The 20,398-nt window shown below is 38.8% G+C and overlaps 1 protein-coding gene across 1 annotated transcript in view; it reads left to right on the plus strand.

Moving 5' to 3' along the window:
* The window catches only part of LOC136836757 (plexin-B-like), a 524,153-nt gene that overhangs the window by 370,240 nt on the left and 133,515 nt on the right, over window positions 1-20,398 (plus strand).

Below are 20,398 nucleotides of genomic sequence, written 5' to 3' on the forward strand. Positions count from 1 at the left end.
ATTTATTGAGATATTTTCTTTTATGTCTGGAGATTTCTTTTAATGATATTCGTGTTTCTGTTTTTTAGTTTGGTTTTACAGTTGACTTGTTGGAAGGAATGCATTGTTGTTAGTTGTATTCAGAAGTGTATTGGACTTCCTTTTTTCATATTTTTTGCTTCATTTTGGCGAGTTTTTTTATCGGCCTTCGTTATTCCATATTTGCAAGTCTGCGTGTTATATTCTTTGTTTGTTAACTGAACTCGAGGAAAAACTTGAATATTCTTTGCTCTTACGTTGCATGGCCGTAACTCGGTGAACAATTGAAGTGTAAAGAAATGCGTGTTTTTATGCTGTAATCTCTTGTAGCATAAGATATTATCACACCGTACCTTTCCATTGATAAGCCAAAAATATGATTCTGCGATGAAAGGCAGACATACAGATAAAAAGTTCTTTGATGAGCTGGCCCCCTTGTCATGGTTAAAATTAGTCTCCGTAATTTATACCGACATTATTGTTTCCTGCAGGTGGTACCGCTGCTATGAGAAACAACACTGGCCTTGTGTTGGATATCTCCGGCCTTTGGCCATTTTCATTAAGGCTTTGCAGGATGTTATTGTGTTCGGTCGTAAACTTTGCCTTTGGGTTTCCGACCGATGTTACACATCTATGTAACCACTCAGACTAGGTTACAGTTTATTAGCGTATGTGTATATTTATGTATTCATGCTTGCATTTAATGAGTTAGTGAAGTTTACGTAATTTTTTAAGTACCGCTCTACCGCTTTTTAGGTGGAATGATTTTATTAAAATGGTTAATTCTTGTGTTTGTACGTTTATATATATGATATAATTTTCTACAATTCTTATGTTTGTTTCTTTGAATGAGCATGAGGGTTGTACTTAAAGGGATTTTTCTTGGTTTTGAATAATATAGTGCCTTTGGTTGAGAATGGTCGTGTTGCAAAATTGCTTAGACTAAGATTCTTTAATAAGCTATGTTTAAATATTAACAGCTGGATTTTGTGCGTAAGTGTTCTTGGGCACAAGTGTACAAACTACCTATTCAGGTGATTCATTTTTTAAGATCGAGAGAGAGAGAGAGAGAGAGAGAGAGAGAGAGAGAGAGAGAGAGAGAGAGAGAGAGAGAGAAAAGTGTCACTAACCCCGCTAAAGACTGCGGAATCGAAATTGACATTTGGCACCTTTTTTCGTAAAAGGAAGATGATGACGCCCATGATGCATATGCAATTACTGCTGATGGCATTTAGAGTGACAGGAGATGATGTATCGCTTTTCAATGATGATTGCAATAGCCGTCTTGTTTTATTGCTACACCACTCTATGAAAGGGTGGGACCTCTGGGACTGTAATTCAGTCCATGTTTTCTCTGGTCTTCTGTTCTTCATAACGAATGCAATAACCTTATTCGCTGGACCATTTCCTTATATTTTTTGTCGATCTTCTGTTGCCCTTTTCATCATTAAGGTACGCATTTGTGCACGTAAGTACGCGTTCCCGTGTGTGTGTATGTATGTATGTATATATGTATAATATACATATAGCCTATATTATATGTATGTATGTATATATATACATATATATGTGTGTATGTATGTATATATATGCACCTTTATAAATGTGTGTTTTGACGCGGTCATCTAGTAAGCAGTAAAAGTGAAACTAACCTACATGTTGCCTATGAAGGTGTTGCCGAAAATTGTAGTAATAATAATGATAAGGATCATTGAAAATTTTCTTATTTATTTTGTATCACCTAAAGCTAGGGCCATTAAATATGCATGTCTCCCTTATGCAAATTTTTCAAATTGTTATAAGCTTTAGTTTGCCAAGGATCAAGAGGCAGTGATTTTGGAACGGTTAGCACAGTAATCACACCAACAATATTGAGCCAGATTTTATTATTTTTTGTAATTTTTGGAAATTATTGTTTTTTACTTTGTGTAAGAAATACCCACACCTTATTGATCGGCGTGGTTTATTCTGATTGTATGTGAAGAATTATGTAGCTATTAATCTTTGTGCATTTTTTAGTCTACAATTTAGATCGTTGTGATCAAAATCCACTTATTTTGATGAGTATTTTCGCTTCCATTGAGCGGGTGTCACGAAAATCATGGAATTTTTCGAGTGAAATTGGGCGTGAAGGCTTTAATTTGTTTGGGGTCATTTTTCTTCAGCGATCGCCGTCATCGGCATCAAACTTTGGAACTTGCAGTGATGAAGAGGAGGTGGATGTTAGAGGGAATGGAACGGGAAGGAGAAGGAAGAGGACAGTCCAGGAGGAGAGTTGCGGGAGGAGAAAGAAATAGCAATAACAGGGAAGAAGGAAGATAATAGTAGTATTGGGAAAATTAGAAGAAGGTGAAAGAAGAGGAGGTTGAAACACAATACGAGGAAAAGGGAAAAAGAGGAAGAGAAGAGACGGAGGAGGATGAGGATGAGGAGGAGGTCTAAGACGACGGCAAATTTGTCGGAGGAGTCTGGTTGAGGGTTAAGGTTTAAAAAAGAGCGACCGTATTCGATCGTCTCTTGCTTCAAAAGCCTTCAACACGCTTGCGACCTCCCCGGGTCTCCTTGGCAATTAGGATACAATTATAGGTTCGTAGTTATAATTAGCAAGTACTAAAAGGGTGTGCTCTTGTACCGTCGCGAAATTGCCCTGTCAAGAGGCTGAAGTGTGCGTGTTCCGAGATGAGAGAGGAGAGAGAGAGAGAGAGAGAGAGAGAGAGAGGTTGATGTGATGGCAAGGCTGATTCTCCTTGTTCCTGGCGGATCTTTCCCTCCGGGAGTGTGTTGTAGAAGTTTAATAACAACAACAGTAATCCTGTAGTCTCTCTCTCTCTCTCTCTCTCTCTCTCTCTCTCTCTATATATATATATATATATATATATATATATATATATATATATATATTATATATATATAAATTTTGTCTTCAAGTGCTGGCTTATTTGATAGTTCTCGTACAGGATAGTATCATTTAATTTAATATCGTAATGAGATGTATTTCTTATAAATGTTAAGATTGGGACATACAGGGCAAACAGTGGTTTGACAGTAACATGGCTATGTTTTTCAGGAACCACAGTCTAGGGAGAAATACTCGGAATACTTTCTCCCTGTCGTCATTTTTTCTGCATTCGCTTTTCTTTGTTCTGGTGGATGCAAGGCAGTCCATGACCCTCTCTCTCTCTCTCTCTCTCTCTCTCTCTCTCTCTCTCTGCTCCATTGAAATGAACTCTTTTATTGATTTCCAATAGTAGATATGCTAAATAAGCGTGCTTGCCGAAGAAAAATCTCTTAAAAAAATGAAGATACTCTACAACAACTTTTTTTTTTTTAGTACGAGGGACGTTTACGGGAGAACTGGGCCTTCCTGTCATGAAAAGTTTAGGCACTGTTGTCTAGTAAAATTTAAACCTCTTATTCTTGATATCTGCAGTTGTGTGAATGTGAATGTTTTTGGTTGGAAGATACTCTTTTTATTTATTTATTTATTTTTTTTTTGTAAGTATAAAGTTTACTCACCCTGTGCGTCACGGGAAAATGTAGTAGCAAAACACACATTTTACTGCTTTCCACCAATTTTCTCTGGTAAGCTTGCGTGAGTGATAATGGTTAATATTTAAACTAGTTTTTCTTTTCATTCTTTTGATAATTCTGCAGTCCAAGATTTTTGGTTGTTGCGTATTGTGAACAACTACATTTAACACGGCTGCAAAATTCCTAATTTTTTTTGTCTCATATTTGTAACATTTTAGACTTAGAAGAAAAGTTGTTTGATCCAATTTATAGGATATTGCAGTAATTGTGTTTTAAACTTACAAAGATTCCGTCAGCTGATTAATTGAACGGAGTTGATGTAATGTGCATACATTGTACTTACCCTTGAAGTATGTCCGAGGTAGCATTAACAGTATTACAGTGTTTTCTTCTTATTCTCACAAAGAATAAAGTAATTTGTCTTTTGCGGTAAAGTATTATCTTGTGTACAGACCAAAATAATAATCTTGAAGATGACATGGAAGAAAAAACCTAAGATAAAATTAATGATGATGAAGTCAAACCAACCATCTAATGGGCGAATTCACTCTCTGTCTGTTTTGAGTACAATCTAATGATGATGGAGTTTTGGTAATGCATCTGTGTTTTATCTCGAAGCAAACCGTGACGTACTGTCAATGGTTTCTTCATTAAGCTTTATACCGTAACGTAAAATAGGAGGGTTGCGCTGGTGGGGGTTCGAAAGCCTTCAGGGTCCGGAAGACTGTTGACGGCTGAACGTAGAGGTAATACAGTGTGATGGATTTAAGTGAAGGGGATTGCCTGTTTGTTGAGGTATGCTGCTGATTGTAGGGGTTGGTTGAAATGATAATATTGTGTATAATTTGATGGAACACTGTGATGATGCTATCCCGTCAGAATAAGGTGCTTTCTAGTTATATATTTGAAATTCAGGATGGATCGATTCGAATATATTTTAAAAAATTTATCGTCTTACTTTTCTTCATGCTTTAGTGTTTAATTTTGCGCTCATGACCTTACCTGAAAGTACGTCGTCTGCATGCGTCGATAGAGGCGATACCCCTCCTCAGTGATGCAAACGATAGTTCATCTGAGATGTGAGGTAATGTTGATAGCAGTATTCCTTATGTAACACTGAAGTTCTTGAGGGTAGTAGTGTTTGACATTGACAGCAAGCCTTCACATTCACCAGGGACGAATTGCCGAGATCATATCTCGGTCGCCAGTTTACATTTCCATCAAGTGCGTGTCTGCAAAGGAATTCGATCATTGATTTTCCAGGATGGAACCAATGTAAAATGTGTCTTGCATCTATTGCGTGGCTTCGCGCATGATTAGAATTTGTCTGAAGGCGGTGACGCTGGTGCCTTCAACGGCCGCCATGTTGTGTGTGCGTGTGTATGTCTGTCTGTCTGTCTGTCTATGTGTGCTTGTCTGTCTGCCGGTCTGTCTCAGGAGGGGTGGGGTAGATCAGCGACGACCATTCAGCCACCTTGACTTCTAATGGATGGTTGCGATCGGGTTATTTATTATAAATTACCCGTCACTTGTCAGAGGCTATATACGAGCGACGTGTCCGAGAGAAGCGTTGTAAAGCGAATTTTGCTTCGTCAAACGTCGATTGCATTGGCGGAGTATTTATTAAAATGCATTTGTTCATGTTTTAGTGATACAGGTTTTCCTAGAGTGTATTTAGTGATACAATTTATCCCAGAGTGTATTTTAAAAAGCTATGTATTAAAGTACTTTTTGTTTTACATTTCTATATCTTTAGTTGCTTCCCTTTGGCATATAATAAAATCGTTGAAAGCAATTTTACCATTTTGGACACGGAGTTTTTTCATGTCATTCACCTTGAAGCTGTTTTAACCTTTGATATAAGTTGAATATGTTACTTATACGTTGATTTTCAGAATTTGTTACTTAATTAACTCTTCTGCCAACTGACTTTTTGTATCTTTCGCAGAACAAAGTTATTTGTTTTAATTTAGCAAACTCCCATATTGTTTATCAAAAACTTCTCTCATATAACTTTCATTTTTATAACATATGAATAATTTCAGTTTTACAACTTACGTTATTGGGGGCAGAGTAAACTTCAGCAAATATGTAAACTTTATGCCCTTACAGTTATGTAAAAAAATAAAAGGATGAGGATTTCTGGCCTAGCTTTAGGTTAAATCCAAGAAAAGCCATAAAGAGCACGCGAATGTAATATAGCCTGAGGCTTTTGGATATGGGTGCATTACCCTAGTGTAATAGACATACCGCAACATTAAGGAAATGAAACCAAAATGCCTTTTGTGGCTACTTTCACTGTGGTCTTGTATTTAAACAAAAGGAGTCGGGTTTTTTTTTATTTAAACATGGGTTAATTTGAGAAAATTGATGAAGAATGTAAATTTTTGTTGTTTATTATCTAATGTGGTGAGTGAGTCTATCGGTGCAATTTGTTTGGGTAAACGTCAAGCGAAGTATCTAATTCCGCCTTGGTATAACGAGAAAGAAAAATGAACGCCGCTGGTGCAACAGAATTAGAGAGTAAGCTAAAAGGCGTAACTGGTGGAAATATCCTCTCTCGTGTCTGTATTCGCTTTCCAGCTTTTAAGTATAGTTCATTTGATTGCTGGGGGAGTTGCAAGTTTGTAAATGTTGAAAGGAGAAAAGGTAGGTTAGAGGCATATTTGTGAGTGTTTGGAATCCATCCTTGGAAAATATGCACGAAGCACAATTATATAGCCCTCAGTAGACTCATGTGCTGTTAAATATGCTCCTTTACAGTCGATTCCTCCTTCTTACAGACCCGTTAAATTTCACATCATACTCGAGAGGAATTTAAAGAAAATTTCCTTGCGCTGGGGAAACGTCTCAGGGAGGAAGGTAATAAACGCATCTCTTAGTTTGGAGAAATCTTTCGTCATCCCTTTAACCTTCAAAATTGTCCTTTTTTTTTTTTTTACGCCATATGCCTGGCCCTAAAGTTAAGATGTTTATGCTAGCGAAGTTTCTCTCTCGGAGGCCATCGGGTCTCTACTGGGTGTGTGTGTGTGTGTGTGTGTGTGTGTGTGTGTAGGAATACGAATTGGTTGATTTGATTTTTCGCTCTCTTGTGTGTTGGCTTTTCCGCCCTAATGGCTCTTAAGGAAGACTTAATGTCCATGGTATTGCTATTGTATGGGTCACGTTCACGCCGGGATTAGCTGTTTGCCTTTTCTTTTTCTTTCTTCTTACTCTTCAGTAACTCTTCCTCTCCTTTTCATTCAGCTGTAACTTGAAGAAGAATTATGGAACCATTTCGTAGAGAACTTTTGTTTTGCTTCAGAAGCTTCAGCCCCTTAGAGTTTAATAGTCGTATGTCTTTCAAACAGCGCAAGGCTTTGAAAATGCCTAATTGTGAAGTCTGTCTGTGAAATAGGGATCTATTCTTTTAAGTCAGTCGGTGGTACAAATTTATCTTAGTAAAGAGAAAATATTTTTCCTAAAAGAAATGCTTCGCTTATTAAGATTTTTATGACCGAAAACTGGGCTCTTTTGACCGCCATTTGTCAGGCCCATATTAGCCTGAAGAAATAGTGATCTGCCGTTCGCGCCTTTGTGGGCAGGGCTGGGGACCAGGGGACAGGGGAGGAGCTTAACTTTACGAATGACATTAAACTTTTGAATTAGGTGCCGGGACGATTCTCAGGCCCACCAAGGCGATGAAGGAGACGGAGTTAATTGGACCCTGTGGGAGGGGAAGAGAGAGAGAGAGAGAGAGAGAGAGAGAGAGAGAGAGAGAGAGAAACTAACAGACAGACAAAGGCAAAATTTCATCTAACCTGAATCACCTCTTTTGAAGGGTTATTAAGCCTGGGCGTTTTTGTTGAATTTTTACTTCACATATGTATACATTCGACGCTGCGCGGCATTGTGTTTATGGACGGTATAAAGTTTTCACATTTCTTCCTGTTTTAGTTTTAGCAGTCTCTTCGGAGACTTCAATCGAAGGTGTAGTGTGTGGTGATCTGCTACAAAGTTCTCTGAAGCATGTAAGTTGCCACTAAGCAGGTTAAACAGATCGGTCTCCCTCTATTGTTATGTCTTTATGTAATATATATAGATAGAAATCCGTAGACGCTCTGCAGTAATCTTTCCAGTGGAAGATTATTATTCCTGCATAGATCATTATTATGATGGAATATTTCTCTCTCTCTCTCTCTCTCTCTCTCTCTCTCTCTCTCTCCTCTCTCTCTCTCTCTCTCTCTCTCTCTCTCTCTCTATATATATATATATATATATATATATATATATCATATATATATATATATATATATAATATCCAGTGCTTCAGCGTTAATCGGATCGTGTATGCATTTATTAAAACTTCAGGGAGACTGTCCCCTTCCTCAGTCTCGCGTTGTTGCAATGTCTGCAGCTCAATTTAATACTCCGAACTTTTTATGCAGCAAACGTTTTATTTATGCTCAAACGAGGAATCCAAGGAGAAGACCTAAGGAAATCTGATTTTCTGAGAGTTGTTAAGGAATTGGTGTTTTTTATTTTTTTATTATTTCATGGTTTTAGTTTTTTTCATGCATTATGATTTTAAATTATGTATGTAAGTACGTGTAACTAGAGCAGGGTAATGAATGATGGGTAGTAAGTCTCTATTGGCATCCGTGGTTTTTTATGCTTTCGATCTGAGAGAGAGAGAGAGAGAGAGAGAGAGAGAGAGAGAGAGAGAGAGAGAGAGAGAGAGAGAGAAGCATGACAATTTATTGCCGTGAGGCTTATGAGTAAAAAAAGTAACTTTCCTTTGTATTCTCGCACGCGCTCAAGTTACAAGCTTAGTGACTAGTTATCAGTTCACCAACGGGACGACCCCGTAGGGGGTTAGTGCCATCAGGGTACCTCATGCGGTGCAATGTAGGCATTACTTAAGGGTCTTTGCAGCGTCCCTTCAGCCCTTAACTGCAATTGTTTTCATTCCTGTTACTGTACCTTCATTCATATTCTCTCCCTTTCATCTTATTGTCAACCCTCTCCTAACAATTGATTCATAGTGCAACTGCGAGGTTTTACTCCTGTTACACCTTTCAAACTTTTACTGTCAATTTCCGTTTCAACGCTGAATGGCCTTAGTTGCCCCAGTACTTGGCATGTATGCCTAAAATCTATAAATCAATCAATCCATCAATCCATCGGGACGAGGAGGGACGACATGGATATACCTCTTAAGCTGTGAATTAGGTACTTAGTTGTTATTAGAGCTTTGTGGGTCGTAGGTAGGTTTGAGATAGAGAGAAGAAGAAAAATGTTTTGACTTGAATGTTCATTACTGAATCAAAATATATGCCATCAAAACAGGGAGGGCCTCGACGAGGTGGAAACTTTCAGTAGATAATCATAATTTCTCTCTCTCTCTCTCTCTCTCTCTCTCTCTCTCTCTCTCTCTCTCTAAAATTAAGATTTAGGTTTTTCTGCTCATGCATGTTTCCCTTCTTGCTTCCTTTCCGATCATTTCTCCGATTAAGTTATGACCAGAGCAAAGGTAGATACTAATCTCATGTCAGGTATTTAATTACGGCTGCTTTCAGTCGACCTTGTTTTCCCTTGGATACACCTCATAGGTTAAGCAAGAATTGCATAAACGTCATTGGAAAACTAAATCATAGTAGGTAGTGTGACTCGTTCAATTCTATAATGTCCATCATTACAACTTTTGCTCGCAGAGTTATGAATAAATTAGCAGATAAAGAAAACTGCATAATAGTTTGGTCGTTTTAATTTAAAGTATTGTATAGAGAGATAAAACCAGAGGATAGGTGAGTAGTTATACCTTCAAGTACCGCATAAATAGATCAGACTGGAAGATAAATATCAAGGTGGACATGATACGGCGAGCCAGAATCATCGATGACTGCCGCGCTGGTTTAGGGTCCGGGAGTGGCAGCTGTAGAAGAGCGCTCAGGGTAGCATTTTGCCCCGACGACGAATACTAATGAAACTTTTTGAAGGGTGATCCTCCTCCTCCTCCTCCCTCTGGAGTTAATTCTGAATATATAAGTATTAGCTTTCAATTCTGTAAAATCTTAAAAAAAAAAAAAAAAGGAGACTGGAGACAGGTATGACTTTGATGTTCCTTTTAACCGTTGTGTCATATCTTTTTTCTGGTTTTACTCAGGTGCTGTTGCTGTACTGGAACCATCTGAGAAAACACCTGATGCATTTTTTACCGAAGATTTATTTCTTTGAAATTCTTGTAAGAATAGCATGTTAATTGCGTTTTGTTAAGTGCGAAATGGTGAATGTCCTTAGACCTCCTAAGTAAGGTGTAAACTACAGGCTCAGCGCTGAACGGTTGTAATTGATTTTTTATCATTTGTGTTTTACTTAGCTGAGCTGTGAATGTTTTTGCGGCCACTTCTTTAAAGATTTTATGCCGTGTTTACAAATTCACTTTAAATATCTTTAATTTCGATCGCATGTGCACGAATGTGTGCGCCCCCGTTTATGTCGGCACTGAACAGTATCGTGTACAGCATTCCTGTGACTGCACCCAGTGTTGTCAATGGTCCACGCAAACTAGTTTTTGGCATATTTACATAAGAGTCGTGTTGTCCTTGTTTGTCATGGTCTGTGATCTGATCGCCTTTGTGTCATGGATCGGTCTCTAACGAGGAAGGTGAAGGCAGGTAGTTCAGAGGAGGTGAAAGAGTATACAATTAATGTATTTGATCGGATGATGTGAGAGGTGGAGTCGCCACGTCTGAAACTTTTTTAAAACCTCAGTTTATTGTATAAGCACAACATGGAAGGCATAAGTGCAAAAATGATGTTTCAGTATTTTTTTAAGCATTTCCACAGTGAGGCGATAGCTACGAAAACTGTTGACTTCAGAATGAAGGAGGCAGTCGTTTGCCAATGCCAGGTGGCTGCCAAGTAACTCTCTGGGAAATCTGTGCATCATTCTTCAACGGCTCTGGTTGATTGTTTTTGAAGAGGATGAATGGTGATTCGAGCTGTCTGCAGTGATGGTAGGTGTGGTGACCGAAGTTGTCAGATCCGGCCAGAATTGACAGTTGTCACCAAGATTTAGAGAGGATGGGACGAGGGTGGGGGCGTCTAATATGCAAAGCTGCGAGCATTCTCCGCGGCCTTCAAAGATGATGATGGCGAAGGTGACTCTACCAGAAAACCTTTTGTTTTATTCTCTCTCTCTCTCTCTCTCTCTCTCTCTCAAGAGGCCTTCTGGACTTAGAGCGAAGCGTTTCTGCCGGGGGTTTTGCAAGGATAGGTGTGTTATCTCCTCATATATGCTAGGTAGGTAGGGATCGTTGGCAGGCTGATGGGCCCAGTGGTGCGAGCGTCCCCAGATAGTAAATAAACGCTCTAACACGGCCCGAAGACGGCCACTCATTATGAATACAAAGGCCTCAGATCAGACTGATTTGCATATTGAGTGGCGAGAGGATGCTGCATACAAAGTGGCTGACGTTGACCCTTATTTTCTTAGTGTATAAAGGCGGAAATGCTTTGTCCCCCGGTATGCTTTCAACGCATGTCATCACCCGTATGATGCCGCACAGAACGGCTTATATTTGCATATCGCCCATGATGGCGGAATATTACAGGCGTGCACCAATGAAATAGATTTTTAAGACAGCGCAGCATTGAAGCATGGCCGATGTTACAGCGGACGGCACTTTATGTACAAGGTTTTAACCGAACACCGAGCCAGTGTACTTTCTTAAAGCCTTAAACGCCGATTCATCTCTCTCTCTCTCTCTCTCTCTCTCTCTCATAATTTCTTCTGTCTCGGCCAGGAAAGGGTAAATCAAAAGTTTACAAATTTTTGGTTTTTTATTACTGAGGTTGGTGATTAGATTCATTGTGTTGATTTTGCGCAACGTTCAGATCTTGGAAGAATGCTGAGAAATTAGGTGTAACTAAATTCAAGCTTAATTTTAGTGGTCATGTTTATAATCTACTGATGTTCATGTAAGGATGATATTCGTCAGTGAGAAATCGATAAGCAAAAGGGAAAGGAGATTCTTCTCATGGTTTTTGCGTAGCATGGTATTTTTCTTGGGTAACTGGTAGTTCCTAATAGCTCTCCTTTATTCTTTCACGTAGAGTATTTATGCAGCTTGCTTTCAGTTATGTACCTAGAGTTCGATCCGAGGGCGTGTAACGTGAAGACCTCTGATGGGTTGTAAATTGGCTTGCCAGTTAACTTCAGCATTGGCGTTTCCACTATGTAAAACGGTGGTATCTCTCTCTCTCTCTCTCTCTCTCTCTCTCTCTCTCTCTCTCTCTCTCGTGTTTTGCCAAATGGAAAAGATAATGAGTGAATGAGTGCCCTTCCTTGCCTCTCATGACTTGGCGCGAGGCTCCACCCAGCCCAATTAGAATCACACATAAAACTAACCGAATTGTTCATTGTTTGTGCGATGGTTCATCCAGCGTAATATTCTCGTTCAGAAGAAAACGGAAATGGTGAAGAAGACGGTACGGCGTCACTCATGATAACTAAGTTTATGGCTGCACCTGCTCGTGTAGCACGTATCGTACCCATCTATCTATCTATCTCTCTATCTGTATGTATATATATGAATATATACATATATATGTTATAGTGTACAACGTATGCGATTGTGTATTGGCAGTTGCCTCAGTTACTCATAAACTTCTCGCTCTCTGCATATTTTTTTGGATACGCTGTCACTACAAGCCTTGAATACACGTGGGAAACAAATGAAGATCCCATGTATATTTATATATACATATAAATATGTATATATACACATAAATATATAGGCGTGTGTGTGTGTGTTTGACATATGCGAGTGTGTATTTTTAGTTGCCTCAGTGACCTTATAAACTCGACTCTGAAGACTGTTAAGTTACTCATGTCACTACAAGCCTTGAATGCAAATGGGATGCAAAAGGAAAACCCTATATATATATATATATATATATATATATATATATAAAAATTTATATTTTTTATATATATAGTATATATATATGTTTATGTATATATATATATTTATAAATGGTTTATATGTGTTTATGTGCATATATATATATAAATGGTTTTGTTAGTGGCGTAAAGTCACTCCAAGTTGTCAGTCTTTGTCAACTTTCGTACCCTAATGTTTTTAGCAGCTTCAGTCGCACTTTCAGTAATCGGTTTGTTAAATGATGCGGGCACTACGGAGCTTTGCTCATATGTTTTCGCCTTCTTTTAGTTTCTCATCCAGATTTTTGTGACGTCAGCGGAAGCATTCCCCACTGATTATTGTAACTGGCTCTTCCACCATTTAAAGTCGCATTTTTTGTTTTAAGATACTAAAGGTGGCCGAGTTTTCTTTTTTCCGAATAGGTTACTGGAGAATTCTTTGCACAAGGTATTTTATAATAAAAAAAATCTCACGAGGTTTATTCATATCAGGGTATTATAGTTAATATGTTAGATCATTTATTTTGTAATCAGTCAGTCAGGGTATGCGTAAAATTATAGTGGTTGGTTTTTTGGTTCTGGTATGCAAAAGCGTCGAGTGGTGCTTGCGTAAATGGACTGTTGAATATTATTGCATCTATGGAAGTATAGTCATGTGTATTCAAAAGTAAAGACAAATATGGCCAGTCACATAAAAATGATTGTGGCATCAGGTATGTACCTGTGTATGGGTAAAGTTGCATTTATGTGCCTATCTGCTGACTTGTGGAAAGAGAAGATTGTATTTGTCCAATTGTTCACGGAAGTTCGAATGTTTTCACTCATGCTTGCATGGCTGCGGTTGATTTAAATATGAATGTTTGTCTTTTTTGAAGGAAATCCGCGTCGAACCATCATCATCTCTCCCAAGACGGTTTAGGGCGATTCTGTAACAGCGCTGGTAGATGTTGGCACCTGATTATGTTGGCGAGAATGTTTTATCTGTGTCATTAGCAACAGTGGTTGAACAGATATAAAGGGGTCCCTTTCTTGGGGGATGCAACAAAAATATTTTTTGGCAGCAGAGGGGAAAAGGGGTCTTTTTTTGAAAACCTGTGTGTGGTGCAGGGATTTGTCATTGAAATTAGGCCTCGTCGGTTTCCTTATTTTACACACGTCTCAAGTTTTCTAGTTTTTTTTTTTTTTCATCCGTACGGTCTCTCTCATTCCCAACACCGACCCCCCCCCTTTTGTGATTCAGTTTGAGTGACTGCAATAGACACTGAAGACTTTAATTTTTTTTTATAGAAAACGATATCTTTACTTCATGGTGCTTGATTGTGGTGCGAAATTTTTTTATAAGAAAAATCTTATTATATTGATTGAAGATAGAAATTCTGTTAAGAAAAAACTTACCAAGTGGTTTTTATATTCCCTGAATACGTTCTTACTGCAGTTACTTGTACTATTGCCACTTCTTCTAATGATGATGGTAGCGCATTTGGTAATGGAAGAAACATTTTTCTTTCCTTCTAAGCCTATTATACTGAACTGGCTCACAGGGTAAGAAGGCATACGAATTTCTTTGTAGGTCAGAATGAGAAAATGGTACTTGTAATTACGCGTTGTCATTGCTAGGGATTGGATACAGAATGGCTTTTGTTCAGCATACGTTGAGCCTTATTTACACCCCCTTGAATGTTGATATTTGTGTTTGTGTGTGTATAGCCTGTAAACAAAAAATATACATTTGATGGCGGTAAATCTAGTGACTCAGAAATTCCTTTTGTTACTAATGCCAGTATGGTACATTGCAGTGCAAACATATTTACACCTGTTACATACACAAGGTTAGATCATGTTTACGCCTTTCTTCGACTGTTTCCCTCCCAGGTGGGATGATTTGTTTAGTACAAATCAAATGCAAGATATATATATATATATATATATATATATATATATATATGTATGTATGTATATATATACTGTATGTATATAAAACACTGTGTGTGTGTGTATGCGGACATCGAAATGTACCCATGAATACTTTTAAATAACCTTGGGAATGTCTCCGTCGCCATCATCATATTATTATGCGTGGTTTATGTATAGAGGCTTTTAAGAATCAATAAGTTTGTGCCGATTGAGTGCGGCCCGTGTCATGTTCTCGTCCGATTGGCTGCACCTCTTGACTTAAACTGGCAGCGTGACCAATGTGTAGACAACCTCTTGATGGCTAAAAGGCTTTGGTTGATGCACATCCTGGACTTCACCTCTCTTTCTCCCCCTCCTTGAATCTCTTTTTCTCTCCTTCGCCCCCTTCTCTCCCCCATTTCCCTCGCCCCCTTTGTAGTACAGTACTTCGACCTCAGTGGAGGTATCAGCCTCCTCCCTTAGGGGCGCGAGGGTGGTTCTTGGGGCGTTAGGTTAATGGTCAAGGGACTTTTATCTAGGTGTGACCGTTTCGGTTTTCATCTTTGTATTGGAATTTTTTTTTAGAATTATTTAGTAACATGCTTGAACCTATTTGCTATTTCCCTCTGTGGTTTTACTTTTTCTGCTCCCGTAATTTGTGAACTTTAGTATTAGTATTTGAAGCTGCCTCAGTTATCGTGGGAATCGATTTTAGTATCAAGCCTGCCTATGAAAGAATATTGGTGAAATCCTTGTTATTGTTTGGTGCAAGTAATAAGACAGCGTTGGACAAAAGCTTCCATTTTTATAATATTTGAGGGCTTGATGGAAGAAAGTATACTTGAGGTCGTATCCTAAAATGTGAGGATATATTTTGGAAATTGTCTCCAGTTTTCCATTATTAAAGTCTTTGTAATTTAAATCAATTGCGCGGTAGTTATGATGTCTTAGGATTGTAAAGCATTTAAAAACTTACAAATTTTCTCTCTTAGCATTTTATTCCATTTTGTTGTTTATATTCTCAAACCAGTGGGGATATTTTTCTACGAATCTTGACACCAGCACTGCTTTTGCAAGCATCTTGGCCGTTTTCGAAACATTTGCAAGTTTTATGACTGCGTTGGAAAGTGAATACTAAAATCCTGCTGAGTTTATTAACGAGTATGAACCCACCATGGTGCTAATGTTAGAGTAATAATACCCGAACACTATGAGGTGGTTGTCTCCCAGCCTCCCTCCCTCCCTCCCTCCGCCGCCCGTCCCATCCAGCCATCTACCATGCTTCAGTGGTGGTCCTTGCAGGTCACGGTTGAAACGAGTGACATATGACCGACGTCAGGAGGTTGTCAAAGCGTTGGCGTGATTCCCTGTCTAGCTTAATGAACCTTAATAACAACAACAGTAATTCCTTATTGTAAGTCTCATTCTTTTTCCTGATCTCTCTCTCTCTCTCTCTCTCTCTCTCTCTCTCTCCTTTGTCTTCTCAGCGTTCTTTTGATGTTCCTTGAAACACTTCACAAGAGAACACCGCCTTATTGTATTGCTTTTCAAGATGTCCATTTAGACTACTAAGTTTGGGGCTAATATTAAAGTAGATTGAATGTCTATAACTGTAATTCTAAGAGTAAAGTAGATGCTTAGCTTTTAAATAGATGTCGTAAAACTAACTCATTTACCTGGGTTATATCTGTCTACAATAAAGAAGGAAGCGATTAGGTAATGATTCTTGGTTTATTTTAAAGGAATTCCAGCTAATGTAATGTAAGCGGTCTTTTTAATCATTAAAAGACCAAAAGTTTAATACCGCCAGGCATCTTGAAAACGTTTTTCACTTGATAAAATGTATAACCTGATACTCAGGGAGGTACTGATCTAGTGACTAAGAGTACAAACCCCTTTGCACAAGCCCCCTCTTGGCATTTAAATACAAGTGATTCAGGCTTTTCAAAACTCGGACATACACGTCTGGGACGGATGAAAGCCTAGCATTATGCTGTGTACGCCGACCACGAATGTCCCCGCCCACCAGATAACCGTAATCACCGCTGTAGTACAGCTGTCCTTTGCATGTTTTGCACGTGCATGTCCCGTTGCACACTTCATTTCAGCAGTTCCCACGCTGGGGCCTCGACAGCCGAGTCCCGAGTCCCCTTTGTATGCACGTCTGCAATCACCGTGAAATAACAGGCTCGCTCTCACTTTTTTCCCCAACTGCGAATGATTGCGCATTCAGGTCTCCACGCTCCCCTTTCTATTTTCTTTACTACGGTCCTTTATGTTCCATATGTTTTCCATACTTCTGTTCACTTCGCAAATCGGTCGGTTCCCTCCCTTTTTTGTGTGTTTCGTTTCTGCGGTTGAACGTTTTCGTGGTTGGCGTTTTTCCATTTTAGCGAATTTCGGTGTTTGTAGTAGCAGCAGTAGTAGTATTTTTAGAATGCTCTGTGACTCTGTCCCACAGAGTGTATTGAACCGACTTATAAGTATGTGCTCTGGGATCCCTTGATTACCTCATATTACCTTATCTAGTCCATAACAAACTAGACTAACCTTGGAACACGGAAACTTCTGTTTTTTCCTGTCCTTTTTACCTCTCCTTAGCAGTATCCCAGTCACATCCGCTGAAGTGGCCTTCATCCTATCGCATTTTCTGAAGAGGTTGCTCTTCTGCATTTGGTTATCGTTCCGACCCTAACCGAAATTTGTTTACATTAGCATTCTGTGCACATGCCGAGCATTAGCCTGGGTCCCCCCCCCACCCTAGCCCTCCATCCCCCCACTCCTCCCAATCCCTCTATACTTATGCTATCTGCCTTTGGAGGCGATGCAGTAAATGCCTTCGTATTTCTTGACTCGCCTGATTTGCTCTGCTTTTTTGCTCTGCTTTCTGGCCAGCTTTCTTTTTATCACTTTTATAAGGTCTCCGAGATTGGCGTCCAGAGATTTTCCAAGACCAGGTAGACTTCCAAGACGAGACGCACTTCCGTAGGTCACCGCGGGGAGGGATGTGACAAAAATGTAGAATGACTTGAAAGCAGTTTTGAGGAATGATGAAATGTTTGATTTGCGACAGTAATTAATATGTTAGATTTAAAATCATTAAAAACCTGGGATAGTATCTCTCTTCTCTCAGAGATGAAGTGCAAAGGTAACCTTTTTTTGGCATCTGGATTTGGAAGCCTTTAACCGCTGTCGTAGGCGAAATGTGTACTCGATGCCCAAGAAAGGATAGTTTTTTTTTTTTTTTTTACATGTTTCCATATTCGTTTTGTTTCATGACTTTGTTTCAAGCAATTTTGATGTAGTAGACCGTAATGGAATAAATTCTCATTGGTGAATTTTATTATTTATTCAGGGACGCTTTGTTTGATTTTTTGTTACCATAAAATCTCCAATTAAGGTTGAGGTCTCACTAAATGCAGTATTTACATTGAATGGTCCTTTTTATTTAGCGGTTACGTTAAATGCTTGACAAGATCTTTTGTCGTATTGCCGTATTTGGGATGGGTTTGCGTTTTATCTCTGTAATTCACATGTTGAACTATCAAGTATCGCACAGAAAGAGCCCGTCTTCCCAATATCTTTGTCAGTGGAAGGTAAAACGTTTTTTCTTTATGCAAATTTATTTTTTAGGTAATTTGGCTCTTGTCTCCTACGTCCTTTACGACTGGAACACAATTGTGTGGGTGTCTACACATGCACACACACACACACATATATATATATACTCGTATATATGCGTGTGTGTGTGTGTGTATGTATGTTTATGTGTGTGAGTGTGGGTACGTGTGCGGGTGCGTTTGTGTATGAGAAACTGAATACTGTACATTCATTTCCAGATTTCAGCAATAGATATCAAGAGCTTGAAAAGCATTGGGTAGATAATCATTTGTGGTTGTGCCACTGGGACAGACACATAAAAGAGTTAAATTTGCCATGAACTGGCAGGATCAGGAGCAGCAATGGATCGTTTAGTTACCCGGTTTCACCTACTTTCTCCTAAACCTCCTCATCTTGCGAAAGTGTCCTTCACCGTCGTCCTCTTCCGCCAATATCCCAGTGCCAGGAGAATCCACGAAGTCGAGTTCCAGCGGTCCGGGACGCGTTTTCAATCGGATTTGAATTGCAGATGAGTTCGTATCTGTGACTCGTGGATTACGATTCAACAAATTACCGACTTGTCTGATACCCTGAGTGTAGAGATAGTGGCTTGATGCTGATTGAAGGATTGAGAGTAAGGGAATTTGGGGCGATGGAAGGAGAGAAAGGAAAGCGAGGAGAAAATTAAGAAGTTTTGGAGGGTTCGAATATAAGAGAGGAGGAGGAGGAGGCAGTTGGAAGGATCGATGTTTAATGTTTACTCTATATAGTTCGTCAGGGAAGCATTTGTAGTCCAGCACGGTATCTACAGTTGTACGAAGATTGTTTTTGTCTAGTGTAGATAACATTTGTCCATTAACAGTTTGCTTTTATTTGTCATTCCTTTTCTGCCCAAAAGCTTCTTGTTCGCGTTGTTGTCGGTGGTTACCATGAAACAGTCACTTGAAGTAGTAAAGCAAAACAATTTGTGTCTTCCTTTTGCTGAGGCGTGTTAATAGCTCCGAATTTAGCTTCACTAATTGATCCATCTGATTGCTATGTTAATGAACGTGATTATTGTATAAGTCTCCGTATAAAACTTACAAAACATGATACTTATTTCGCATCCGATAATTTAGTGTCGTATAATGAGAGTAGAAGGATCACATGGGATCGATTTAAGTGTAGATAATTCGTTCCTTGCCTCTCGTGTTGGGATTGAAGCTTAAAAAAGATACTTCAAACCGCCGCGTTTCTGGTTTGTTAGCAAAGAAGAAGGCGAACTTCTATCACTTGGGTGGGACAGGGTCCAAAGTGGCATGGCCATGTGGTTTAGGTTAGGCAATTGCAGAGTGCTCCGTGGATTTGGCTTTTGATAAAACTGTAATAACGGGGAAAAGGGCTTTTGAAGTCCCTCTGGCTTTTCTTATTTACGATTCCTAGCGATTAAAGCAAATTAAAATCTAACCGTCAGACCAGAGTATCACAGTAAGGTACATAATAAATATTTGTATATTTTTTTTCTAATGGTCTTGGTCGAAATGTATTAAGAGGATGGTATTTGAGGGTTTTCGTATTTAAACGTTCGGTATGCTGTTTGTAAGGTGTTTTAACCTTTAGAGGTTGATTTCTGCATTTATCCTTCACCCCCCCCCCTCTCTCTCTCTCTCTCCCTCTCTAGATATAGTCTTCAGGTTTTTATTTAATATTTAAAATGGTATGAATACCATATAAATTGATCAACACGTACACTGTACATTAATGCTGTTTTCTTAGCTTTTTTTCTCGCAAAGTATTTTCAGTTAACTTTCCAGGTACAACTGGAATATTTGTTTTTAATTTTGGCATATTCATTCATTAATTACGTATCACAGTATTTACACCTATACGCGAAACAAGTGAGCACATGCAGTGTTCATGTAAGATTGTGTGTATTCTTGCAGAAGTAAGCGATAAATAAAGGAAACTGGAATTGCTATGTATTTTAAGAGACTACAAAAAAGATATTCTATTAGTAAGTGGTTTTTGCATTACTAAAGAGGAAACCTCCCTCTCTCTCTCTCTCTCTCTCTCTCTCTCTCTCTCTCTCTCTGTCAGGTCGTTGGCATGTTTACCTAATTGTATTATAGCTTCCCTTTATAATTTCATCATCCGCCAAGTTTCTATCTATGATACTGAGTTAGAGTTTTCATCAAGGGTTTTTCCTGATTACAAAATCTATTTGCAAACAAATTATGTTCGTCGTCGGTAACCAGGATATTGTCATGCAGATATGTAATGTCAAAGCAATCGGTGAACGTGCTGGATCGTTAAATCATTTTCACGTTTGATATCTTTGATTTTTGAAGCAAAAGCCTGTATTTAACTTATGAAAACTAGATATTTAAAATAGAAGTATTTATTTTTTTTCTTTAATCTGATATTTGAGCTAGGTGATAGTCGTTCTTTCGT

Source organism: Macrobrachium rosenbergii, chromosome 56 (genome assembly GCF_040412425.1).
Source record: "Macrobrachium rosenbergii isolate ZJJX-2024 chromosome 56, ASM4041242v1, whole genome shotgun sequence".
Classification (NCBI taxonomy): Eukaryota; Metazoa; Arthropoda; class Malacostraca; order Decapoda; family Palaemonidae; genus Macrobrachium; species Macrobrachium rosenbergii.